This window comes from Amblyomma americanum, chromosome 7 (genome assembly GCF_052857255.1).
Source record: "Amblyomma americanum isolate KBUSLIRL-KWMA chromosome 7, ASM5285725v1, whole genome shotgun sequence".
Classification (NCBI taxonomy): domain Eukaryota; kingdom Metazoa; phylum Arthropoda; class Arachnida; order Ixodida; family Ixodidae; genus Amblyomma; species Amblyomma americanum.
This window is the reverse complement of record NC_135503.1, coordinates 133,102,297-133,114,134: the sequence shown is the minus strand read 5'-3', so window position 1 is coordinate 133,114,134 and position 11,838 is coordinate 133,102,297. Positions and strand designations below refer to the sequence as shown.

Below are 11,838 nucleotides of genomic sequence, written 5' to 3'. Positions count from 1 at the left end.
CGCAGTAGCTATGGCCTCCCGCTGGTCTCTGTTCCTTGTGCAATTTCTCGGCGCCTTCCTGAATCCCTACCAGTACGGCCCTGCATCGACTCCGGCATACGGGATCTTCGTCGCAGACGTGTTCCTGGATCTGTTCTTCAACAGTCTTGATGCGCTAGCCTTCACTTCTTCGTTATCCAGTTGCGTCTTTTTTGAATGAAGTGCACACTGTCTGTTTGAATGAAGTGGTGGCGCTGGGAACCTCGCTCCAAACAAAGCACCCGGAGGGACATCGACAACGACGAGTCCGGCGCTGTGGTCGGCAAGAAAAGCGAGCATCTCGAGCACCGTTGTCAGTGGGCGTGGAGGCACCGCAGCACCAATGGCCTGCCGCTGGTCTCTGTTCTTTGTGCAGGTGAGTCATCTTCCTCATGAATGTTTCACTGTAACATTCTTGAGGAAGTTGGTTGCGCTTCCACACCCAGAAGCAGTGCTGCAGCTCTTCAGCGTTTTTCTTTTGTTGATATGTGGCGCTGTAGAGAGCATCCCTGGTCCGGGGAATGCGTCGCTCCCTGATATTTCCAAAATCTGGATGACATACGTCGAAGGTCCATTCGCATAGAAGCATCCGAGGCTACGATGTCTAATGACTTATCCGAGTTGAAGCGAGACCAACAGGCGGCAACACGCGATATTGCTGACATTAAAAGCGTCTAGAAGCTGTAGAAAACGTAACGACTGGTTTTGAAAACTTGCGACGGGGCCTTTGCAATACACGCAAAACACTCGAACTTGTACAAAAGAAAACACATGCTTTGCGTGCTCGTTTAGATGATAGCGAGGACCTCTCACGGCGTGACAACCTTGTATTTTATTGGTTTGATGATAGTTCTACTGAGACTAACGAGCAATACGAAGAAAAATTTCTTAAACCTTATCGCCGAAACATTAGAACTCTCCTTAACGAGTGACTGCAATGCACGTGCGCACAGAATTGCAAGATTCGACGAGAACAAAACCAGGCCCGTGATAGTAAAATTCGCCGCACATAAAACCACGGTGCAAGTGCACTCAAAGCGATCGTTGCTGAAGGAACAAGAAGTATCTATGAGGGATGATTTTTCTGCGGCGACATGTAAGGCGAAAAAGCCGCGAATTGACTATGCGAAGGAGTTTGATTTAAAAGTCAATTTAAGACACAACAAACTAATTGCGAATGGCAAATGCTATGGTTATAATGCGGAAACTGACCTAGTGTTTGAAATGGGACCTGCTCTAAAGAACGAGAACATTGAGTCTCCGCGCTCCCTTTGCTCTGGTCGTACTCTACCATGCGGTACTGGAACGTAGGGACTCGCCAGGGTTGGTGGTACTGCCATTGAGGACCTCGGTCTGATTGAGGTTTTTACCAATATACGAAGTATTTGGCGAAAATAGATTACTTGAGCGCTTTGATAAATGACTGTGGTGCTGATATCATTGCGTCATCAGAGACGTGGTTGTCTGATAAGGTGTCAGGCAGTCAACTACTTGTTTGTGAAAAGAATTACGAGATATTTCGATGTGACAGATATGAAAGGCAAGGCGGTGGTGTTTTACTTGCTGTCAACGAACAAATGGAATGCTTTCGTGTGGCTGTAATTACTAGTTTAGAAATTGTTTGGTGCTGTATAACTTTCCATTTTAAGAGAATTGTTACTGGTGTGTCCTATCGACCACCGTCAAGCCCCATAAGTTTCTGTGAAGATTTGCACTACGGTCTCAACGAAACGTCTCTTCGCTTTCCGGGTGTGATCATTTTTCTATTAGGCGATTTCAACTTCGCAGACATTGAGTGGAATCATAGTATCCCAGTCTTTGTTTCTACGTGTTCCAATTCGAAGCGCTTCCTTCACATAAGTTCTGATTTCGGGTTATCGCAACTTATTGAGCTGCCCACACGTGTTACTCCCACGGCGTCATGCTTTCTTGACCTCGTCCTCACATCATCACCAGACATCGTGTCCTCTATCACTCATTTGCCTGGGTTAAGCGATCACATGATAATCGACTTCAACCTCTCTCAACCCCTAGAACGCTCACGTAAGCGGTTCAAATGCGTCATAGATTACAGCATGGCTGACTTCCAGGCTATTAATAATAATCTGTCTTTATTTTTAGATGAATTCTTGAGGGCTTATGTCGACCGTAGTGATCATCGTAACTGGGAAATCTTCAAAACTAGTGTTTCTGACCTTGTGAAGGAATACATACCCACCAAAAGGTATATAGCAACAGTGCTGCGTCCTGGTACAAAAGGTATCTTAATCAGCTTTACAAAAAGAAAAAAGAATTTTTCGTATTGCCCGCTTCACGCACTCTGCTGTCAGGTGGTCTGCGTATAAAGCCGCTGCAGTCGCTTAGTCAAAGGCATTAAAATCAACCAAATTTACCTTCTTTAATCAGACTCTCCCAGCAATGCTAAACAATAGCCCGAAGCAGTTTTGGAACACAGAGAAAGGCAAACGAAACACTACCATACATACACAATACCACCATAAATATCACCATACAATATCACCATACACCATACATAACAACGAAGGGCATCCAATTCCTGACCAGCTGTGCAAATCGCTTCTCAATAGCACTTTTATCAAAGCGTTGTCTAGCCCCAACGACACTTCCGCACTACCTTCACTCATAGAATATCACTCTTTACCAATGGATCCCATTGTCATCGCATCAGAAGTAATTCGCTGCATTATTAATCAGCTTAAAATGTCATCCTTTTTTGGCGCCGATGGCCTCAGTACCAAATTCTTGAAAAAAACCGTAGAATATTCTTCCATTATACTACAGCGTATCTTTTCGCTGTCTTTAAACCATCACACCCTTCCTAATACCCGGCTCACCGGGAAAGTAATCCCCGTGCACAAATCAGGGGAAACTCAAGATCCACGTAATTACCGTCCCATCTCACTTACTTCCGTACCATGTAAAGTTCTAGAGCACATCACATTCAGTCATCTTGTTTCCTGGAAACCAACCAGTTCTTTACTCCGAAACAGCATGGATTTCGCAAGCTCTTCTCGTGTGAAACGCAGTTAAAGACTTGCGTGCTTCTTTAGACTCCGGACTCATTACAAATTGCCTATTCTTAGAGTTTTGAAAAACCTTTGAAAAAAGTACGTTATTTCCTTTTAAATATAATGCAAAGCCAACTTAATATTGATCCAAATTTACTCGATTGGATTCGTGCCTTCATTCGTAACCGTACTCAGTTCGTTTTCGCCACTAACGACAACACATCACCAGCGCCAGTACTTTCAGGTGTGCCCCAGGGGTCGGTCCTTGGTCCGTTATTATTATTCTAAGATACGTAAATGACTTACCTTTAAAGATATCATAACATGTGCTTGTTTGCTGACGACTGTGTAATTTACAGAGTAATTAATAACACTGATGATATTGTTCATCTACAGACAGACTTCAATGAAACTTATGAATGGTGTAAAATCGAGGAAAATGGAATTAAACATATCTAAATGCAAATGCATGTGGGTAACCCGTAACCGGCAAACAAGCTCAAACTTTTTTATTAACAACGCTCAGCTGAATCCAGTATCTCCTTACAAGTATCTTGGCGTTAATGTGAGTTATAACCTTTCTTGGAATGCTCATATCAAGTTCATCACTTCAAAGACTAATCGCATGCTAGGATACGTTCGCAGAAATTTTTCTTCCTCTCCACCTTCATTGAAAATGCTACTATACACTGTACCCATTCGTCCGCAGCTAGAGTACGCATGCTCGATTTGGGGCCCCGGCACCATCACATTAATAACAGAACTAGAGGCCGTGCAGAATCAAAGTGTCCGTTTCTTCTTTGGAAACTGTCATCGCACCGCCAGTGTAACAGAAATGAAATCTAATCTTAAACTCCCTTACTCTCCCCTCGCCGTAAACTTTCACGCATTTGCCTTTTCCATAAAATTTACTACCACAATCTTTACCTGAAAGCCATCTGTGTAAAGGCACCATCTTTCATGTCATTTCGCGTAGACCACAATCAAAAAGTAGCAGTTCCACACTGCAGCACGGTGACCTGCTCTAATTCCTTTCTCCCTAAAACATGTCGTGACTGGAATAATCTTTCACCCACAGCCACTTGTATTAGCGACCCGGCGCGCTTTAAAAGCAGATTACTCGCACTGTTAGGATCAGACCAATTGTGATATATTATTTAGCAATATAGAGTTTATAATTAAGGTTTAATTTTTGTAATCCTTTTATTTACTTCAGTACTTTTGTTCTCAATGTTTTGGTTCTCTCTCCTTAGCATTTTTCGATATTGTTCGCATATATAGCGCTCTTTTTGAACTATGTATTGTTTTTCACTCCCCCACCCCTTCTTTAATGCGAAAGCCCTGAGGGTAAAATAAATGAAATAAATGAAATGAAAAAAAAAACAACGTTTTTTTCGATATGAGGCAACAGGGAAATAAGATCAAACCCACGAGATACTCACGTCGGCGCGCTAAGAATTGAGTTTTTATTTCTTGTTTGAGGAGAATATATTACTGCCGCCAAGCCCCTGACACCCAGAAAATCTCTAGAGGCACACAGAGCACCCCCCCCCCCCCTAACCCCCAAAAGAGCAGTAAAATGCGACAGACAACCTTTTTTTTTATTTCATTTCAGTCTATGCACTGACCCCGTGGCATGCCAGCTACTTTATTGATGAGACGCTCAGAGATCTGGCAGAGGAATAGCTGAGTTTTTTTTTTTATCTCAGGGCCTCTAATATCTCGCTGTTCTTTTATCTTCAGCGCTATCGAAACCGTAATTTTTTTTGTACTTTGGTGCTAATTTGTGCTCCCTGCAGTGAATTCCTAGATTACTCCAAATCTTATTGGCCTACCTCTTTTTTCCTTTCCTATCTTTTTTACCTCAGTTAAGTGTCTACCTCAGGCTCAGATGCAGTGATACTGCTGAGCTCGGTAAACAGTTACGTGCGTCAGGATAATTTCCTTTGCTTCCTGAACCACATTCTTTCTCTCTTGTAAACAACAATCGGGGGAAATATTCTCGCGTGGTTGCATTCGTCTCACGTGACTAGCGCCTGTCCGCTGGAAAGCCAGCCACACTAGAATCCAGCCCCGGTACAAGATAGCATCAGTACACGATAACTAATCGGGTTTCTGGACACCTGGGCGTTCATTGCAGCAAGCTTAAGTGTGCGCCAGAGTTCGTAAAGACCCGCTCTAAAGCAGGGCTGAAGATTAAATAAGAAGAGGGATATTAAAGGCTTTGGAGATAACATAGCGCAGCGATTTCATTCAGTCATCAGTACCCCATTCCGCAAGGGCTTACCGCGAGTCCAGTGCATAAACGGAAAGGAAATAAGAGAAAAAAAAAGTTACTATCGCGTCAGTCTCAATTTTGTTTTGTGTATTATGCATGGCTACACAAACTGCACGGATATATTCATGACTTACTCACAACAATTTATTCTGCCCAAACAAGGAATAAACTCAGTTGTTATTACACAAACTCGCATGTTATTATCGTACAGTTTCTCTCTTGGCGTACTTTAATAGGAAATACTACCTTCACCTTCCGCGCACTCATGAAAACGGTTTTACATCCCTGTCACACGGGTACCGCAATGGCAGAGTCCTTCAAGGCGTTGCACGAATGCCGTGCTGCACACAGACATAAATCGCAGCTGCGCGACTCGACGCACAAAACGCTCAGCCCGTGGCGTCCGAAAGTCGAGACTCCTACGTGCTCGGCGCTACGCCAGGAGCAGTTTGGCCGTAGCGCATGCGCAGAATGGACGGGCGGACGGACGGACGGACGGATGGATGCATGGATGGATTGATGGATGTATGGAGCGTCCCCTTTGAAACGGGATGATGGCAGTTTCCATCATGCTCAGCTTTTTTTCCTTTATTTTTGTTTAACTGCGCTGTAAGTTGTTATTAAAACTCGCCATTTTCTTTAAATCCGTCTTCCTACTCTTCCAACCTTATGTAACCTCTCTGCTTTTGAGCCACCAATCTTCCAATCGCTTCTTGCTAATTTCCACCGCATATTTATTCACATAACCATAGTTATCTCTGAGCACTAGGTCCTCAGGAATAGTGACTGCCTGCATCGACATCGGGATGGATACCATTATATTTGAGTATAAGGTGTTCGAATGTTTCTACTGATTTACCAAAGACAGCAGATGTGTCATCATCTTCTTTAAATTTCTTTTTGCAGATGCACGTTCTAAGACATCCTGAACTAGCTTTAAAGAGTAGGGCACTGCCTCTTGAGTTATCATAAAAAGCTTCCTCCCTGATCTACCTTTTTCAGTATCGATATAGTTCCACGCTGTGATGCTTTTCTATTGAATTTATCCAATCTTTACCTTTCGCGTTCTTAAACTGTCGTTTAATGCTCTTTCTTTCTCTGTCCTCGTGTCTGGCATACTTACTGGTTAGCTTGCTAGTTCTTTTACCGCCATTTTGAGTCAACCCTCTTTCTGTATGTGTATTTAAATATCTTAGCTGCCCACTTGTTATCGTCCAATTTGCTGAGGCGTTCTTAATATAGAATTTTACTCTTAGCTTACCGGACATCGAACGATGCCCAGCCCATATCCCCCTGTACTGCCTCGTTTGTGGTTTTCCCGTTTGGACGTAGTGCTAATCTACCAACAGCTCTCTGATTTACTTCTAATCTCGACTGAAATACTGCCCTTAAGCACAGAACCGCATTCCCGAAAGTAAGCCCCGGCACCATTATTCCTTTCCAAATACCTCTCAGTACTTCACACCTGTTCTTCCCCAACAATGCGTATGTTTCATTATTCCGGCATCTCTTCGCCCTTTTGTCATAAGAGACTTCGTGTTTTTCCGTGTGCATCTGCCATTCGTCTGGCACACCGCCTGTCGTTAAATTTACAAAACAGGCCTGGTCGCCTCTGCGACCTCCGCTGAGACGTTTCGAATTGCCCACTTGCAATAAGCGATTACGCGCATTTCGCTTGTCAACGTTGCTTGGGATTGCTTGGTCATTCCTGCAACGACGGGAATTTTTGCTCGCGCTGATTCTGCGTTGTCTGCGGCGGAAACGCAAGCGCTCCATGTACATGTCAAATTTTTGACAATTGCCCTTTCAGCGGGGAGTACCAACACCTAGTGCAACAGCTTCGGCACTCTGGCCCGGAATACGGCTTCGAGTACTTCAGGTAAATAAAGCCATACTTGTGGTGCGCGTTTCACTGACCAAACTTGTGGCAGTTGTGCAATGAGCGCTAAACGACAGCGGCGTCACATCTTGAGCCAATCTTGCACTCTGGATTTGAAGAGTGAGCTAATTGTTGCTAAAGGAAAGAATAAAATATTTCTCCTATGCGGTAGGTCTTCACCATTTGTTCATATTCCACGTACAGAATTACCAAAAGTTCTTTTGAAGAGCTGCTGCAGTTGGTCTACTACAGAACTCTTCATGCACCAACCCACAGGAGGCATATCTGCCCTGCAGAGAAGCTGGCAGTTACCTTGCTGTAAATAATTTACATTGTTTCGTTCATAAAAAAATACAATACATATGATTTCGCTCTCTTCACAACTTTTTTTCCTTCACGTTCTTTATTTACCACGAAAAAAAATTTAAATCTGTAACATCTTTAGTTACGAACAGACTCTGAATAGAAGATGGAGCTCTTGATTTGCTTTTGAATGTTTACTGAGCCGCCTGTCCTCGTATTTGCTTGCGGTCGTATAATGCAACACTGATATCCTAAATGGTTGCTAGTAGCCATATTAAATTAATTTATCTTACTTTGAGGCCATTAGTGCATTTCGTGCGCTCTATGCAACACAACAATTAGTACTGCAGCACGCGAAGCCTCATCATGTTGCCGCTGAAGTCTCAGTGCTGTTTTGTTTTTGCAGGTTGCTCGCTACAGGCGAAACTTTGCAGGAAAGAGCTACAAGCTATCGAATGCATGCGTCCACAATGTCGGCCATCCTGCGTTTGACAGCAAAAACGTTTCACTAAAGAGAGCGAAATCAAAGGCAAAGAAACTGTGTAACAGGCTCAATCTAACAGGACTTGTAACCCACGTAGACAAGAGTGAGAATTTGTCATTACAAATGTTGTTTGCCGCCAAAACGCACAAGCCAGAGTGCCCTTTCATGGGTCATAGTGTCGGAGCGTGGGACGTGGCAAAAGAGCATTGGAATTTTCTTGCAGGACCAGCTGAGAAAGTTTACCTTTGATGACCCGTTCCTAATCAGAAAATCTCAAAGAGACGTTGCCCTCCTTATGGGACTGCCTTGCTCCGGTTGTTCTTAGGACTTCTTCGGCAGCCGAGTGAGAAGCCATCAGGGAGAATTTTTCCTTATATTAGAACTTTCCAACAATGGCTTCGATTGTTGTAACTACGAAGGATTTTATTCGTTATTAATGTTTGGAGTTGCAGATGCCGACTACCGCTTCATTACGGTAGACGTTGGGGCGTAAGGCCGACTGCCTAAGAGTTTTTTTTTCACGAACAGAACGATACAAAACTCGCACAAATGCTGGCACACTTAATGTCCCATAACGCGCATCTAGATGGCCAGCTTGTTTCTTGCAGGACGCTACCTATTCTTTGAAAACGTACCTCTTGATTCCTTATCCTGGCAGCGGCCTTAATGCAAAAAAAGGCCTTCGTCTATCAAAGGCTCCTCAATGTGTAGAAAATGCCTTTGGCATTTTAGTTTCCCGGTGGCGCTGTTTTTTCGGAACATGTAGCACGGACCTTGATTTGATTGACAATATGGTGAAAGCAGCAGTGTGCCTGCATAATGTTCTCCTCCTTGACGCTGCCTACTGCCCTCGCGACTATGGTGACAGCGTCAGTGGCGATTCTATACAGGACGGAAGCCGTAGGCAGTATTGTGCAGGCAAACACACAAAGCTCGTGCACTTCCAAACGCGCTGCTCCCGCTGCAATAGCAATGAGGGACGATCGAGTTGGCAGAGTGTTTTATGTCTGCAGAGAGTTCCTTGCCATGGCAGATGAAGCTAATTGCCCGGAGCTAACGTGTATACTGCATCTTCGAAAGCCATGTAACAGTAATCATATTTTGCACTTTCCTTTGCACCTAGAGCTAGGGGTGTGACTTAGAGGTTGACACTATGGAAGGCCACTAAAAGTAGGCCGAATTCTTTTACTTAAATTCCATTTTAACCGGCGAAGATTAATGTTTGTTCAGTATATGGTGCGCGGTCCTTTCGTTCAGGGCACAGTGGAACGTGCAGGTGACAACAATGTTTTTGGAGCTAACATTGCACTTACGCTTCTGCCTCATGATCTAACTTTTAACTTCGACATTGTTTTTCTTTTTGCATTGACTGTACGACTTTTTTCTGCAAGGATAGCGCTTGTACGACCTTCTATGTGTTAAATAGTGCTCCATGAGGTGCAGTTTCTAAGAAAAGAGGCCAAGAAAAACTGCAGGACATGTTTGACTGCACAAGGAATATTATACATTCTGCCGAAAAAAAAAGGAACAAAAATTATTTTGCAGAACATTGTATTCGCCGAAATAAAATAAAAAGTAGCGTTTCCAAATAAACATCTAAAAAAGTGCACCGAATTTTCATAAATGCCGAAAAGCCCAACCAATACCTACAAGTAACCAGCACTTCTTTTTTTTTAGTTTTGTCTGCTGCTGTACCTCCAGTGAAGTACATGTAACTTTGAGATGGAAATGATTGTGTGAACACAAAATGAACATGGTGTTTACGAATTATTTCTGCTGCCAAGATGAGTAATAAAAAGTGCGAAGCCAGGATCTTGACTGGTACCTATTACAACCGCGTGTTTCGTTGGTTTCGTAGCTAGACATTTCGACAGGTTTGCCTGGCTGGTTGGGTTTGAGGCCTTATAATAAACTCGGCGCATCTCCAACCAAAAAAAACTTTAATTTGAAACCCAACGTTTCGACGCCGGCTCGGCTCCATCAAGGGTGAGGGGGGGGGGGGGTAGGAGCTAGCGTCCTGAAGTGGGCATGGAGCGGAGGAGGTCAAAAGAACGAAATCTGTGTTGTGGAAGGCGTGGGGGAGGGGGGGTTAAGGCTGCGAGCACGGTTTCGCACTCTGAGGAAGCGGTCAATGGCGCCTTTTCTTCTTTGAGTTACAGACCGAAGTCCCTGAGCATATACTGAAGGCATGTTTCCTTTTGTGCTGTTGATATTGTTCGGGGTAGTTATGATGTGGCAGGATTCGAGTAGCAGCCTTTTCTGGAAATTTGCTTCGGTTCCGAGGATGCTGGTTTCGTCGAAGTTGGTTCTGTGGCCTGAGTCTTCGGAATGTTCGGCTACAGAATTGCCCTCTTGCGAAGTTGCGGACGTTTCACAAATTAAATTAGTGGGTTTAAAGTTTGCGTGCCCTGAAAGTTTCTGCGGGCAAAAGGGTCGGTCAAAGACCTCGGGTAAGAGAGAGTCAGGTGAGGCTTTTCGTCATTACCTGTTCCCTCAGCAGCACTGCTATGTCTGGACGGACGGCCATAAACGCTCTTTGTGGCTTTGGCGCCTTTCGGTCGGACATGGCCTGTCGGCGCCTATCCCTACCGAAGCAAATGTCTCCCGCTCCGGGAAGCGGTAGACTGCGCCTCGCTGTCTCCATTTTGTCAACGCGGTGAGTGTTCGATGACCCCAGTTCAAGGAAACGTCGATAGAAGCAGGAGCAACTGATGGAGCTAGAATGAATGAATGAGTGAAACTTTATTTATGGGAAGAAAAGACATTGAGTGGAGTCCTTAGTCTAGGACCCCATTGAAGACGACCGCATGTTTCGCCCTTTGCAAAAGTGCTTTCTGGTCCTCCAGGCGCGAGCTGATCAGCATCCCCTCCCACTGCTCAATTGTGGGGTTTCTGATGATTGCTAGCCCCTGGTTTTTTTGGCGTGCCCACACCATGTGAAATATATTCGAGTATTCTTCACAAAAGGGACATTGACATGAATATAGCGTGGGATGTATCCTATACATAAGGCTAAGGAGTGGGTATGTGTTACACTTCTGCCTCCTTAGCGTTTTCTTTGTGTGCCAGCGGGGATGCTTTTCTTTCCAGTCTGTAATAGCTGCCAGTATGCGTTTAGTCGTTCATTGTTCTCCCCACCGACCTCGTATAACGCCCGGTAAGCAAGTGCTCGGGCTGCGGCGTGGCGCCAATGTTGCCTCGAACAGTCTCGTGAGCAGGCGTCCATATACTACGGTGACCATTTCTATGCTTTTGGAATTTTGCTTCAGGATTGTTGCCGCCTTCTTGGCAACTCTCCCTTTGACGATGTTTCTTCAGGGGGCTTGATAGTCTGTGTAGTGCATCAGTTATTGTACTGAAGGCAACTAAACTTTATATTTACTGCTCTGTCAATTTATTTGGTACTGCTTCATAGTTGCATGCCCCACCATCGAACATTAAAATGGTACTGAGCGTACAAATGTGAATAACGAAATCAACTTTTGTAGTTTTTTTAGAGTACAGTTATATTTGAACCTAAGAAAATACAAAGAAAGCAATATATCTATTCGAAAACAAAACATTGTAATGAATAATAATGACAACTTATTGCAGATTATACAACAATAAAAACAAACCTATTCATGAGATATTGAAGGGAATAACAAGAAAATAAATAAAAACTGCATGCTTCATAATTTTATACATAAAAAAAACACGGACAGCTGTTCATTAGACTTGGTCTTCATAATCTGCCAGGAGTTCCATCATTTTTGCTTTGCATCGACTCGCTATCTTCCTGAGTATCTTATCCAAACTCTGACCAAGTGATTTCCGAAAGCTTCATTATCGCTCATTTGTTTCTGGC

General features: G+C 43.9%; 1 long non-coding RNA gene across 1 annotated transcript; it reads left to right on the top strand.

Moving 5' to 3' along the window:
• Positions 1-319: 319 nt before the first annotated feature.
• LOC144098075 (uncharacterized) lies at positions 320-9,133 on the top strand. The gene is made up of 4 exons (XR_013307127.1): positions 320-394; positions 7,136-7,204; positions 7,914-7,993; positions 9,115-9,133. It is a non-coding gene; the product is annotated as an uncharacterized LOC144098075 (long non-coding RNA).
• Positions 9,134-11,838: the final 2,705 nt, after the last annotated feature.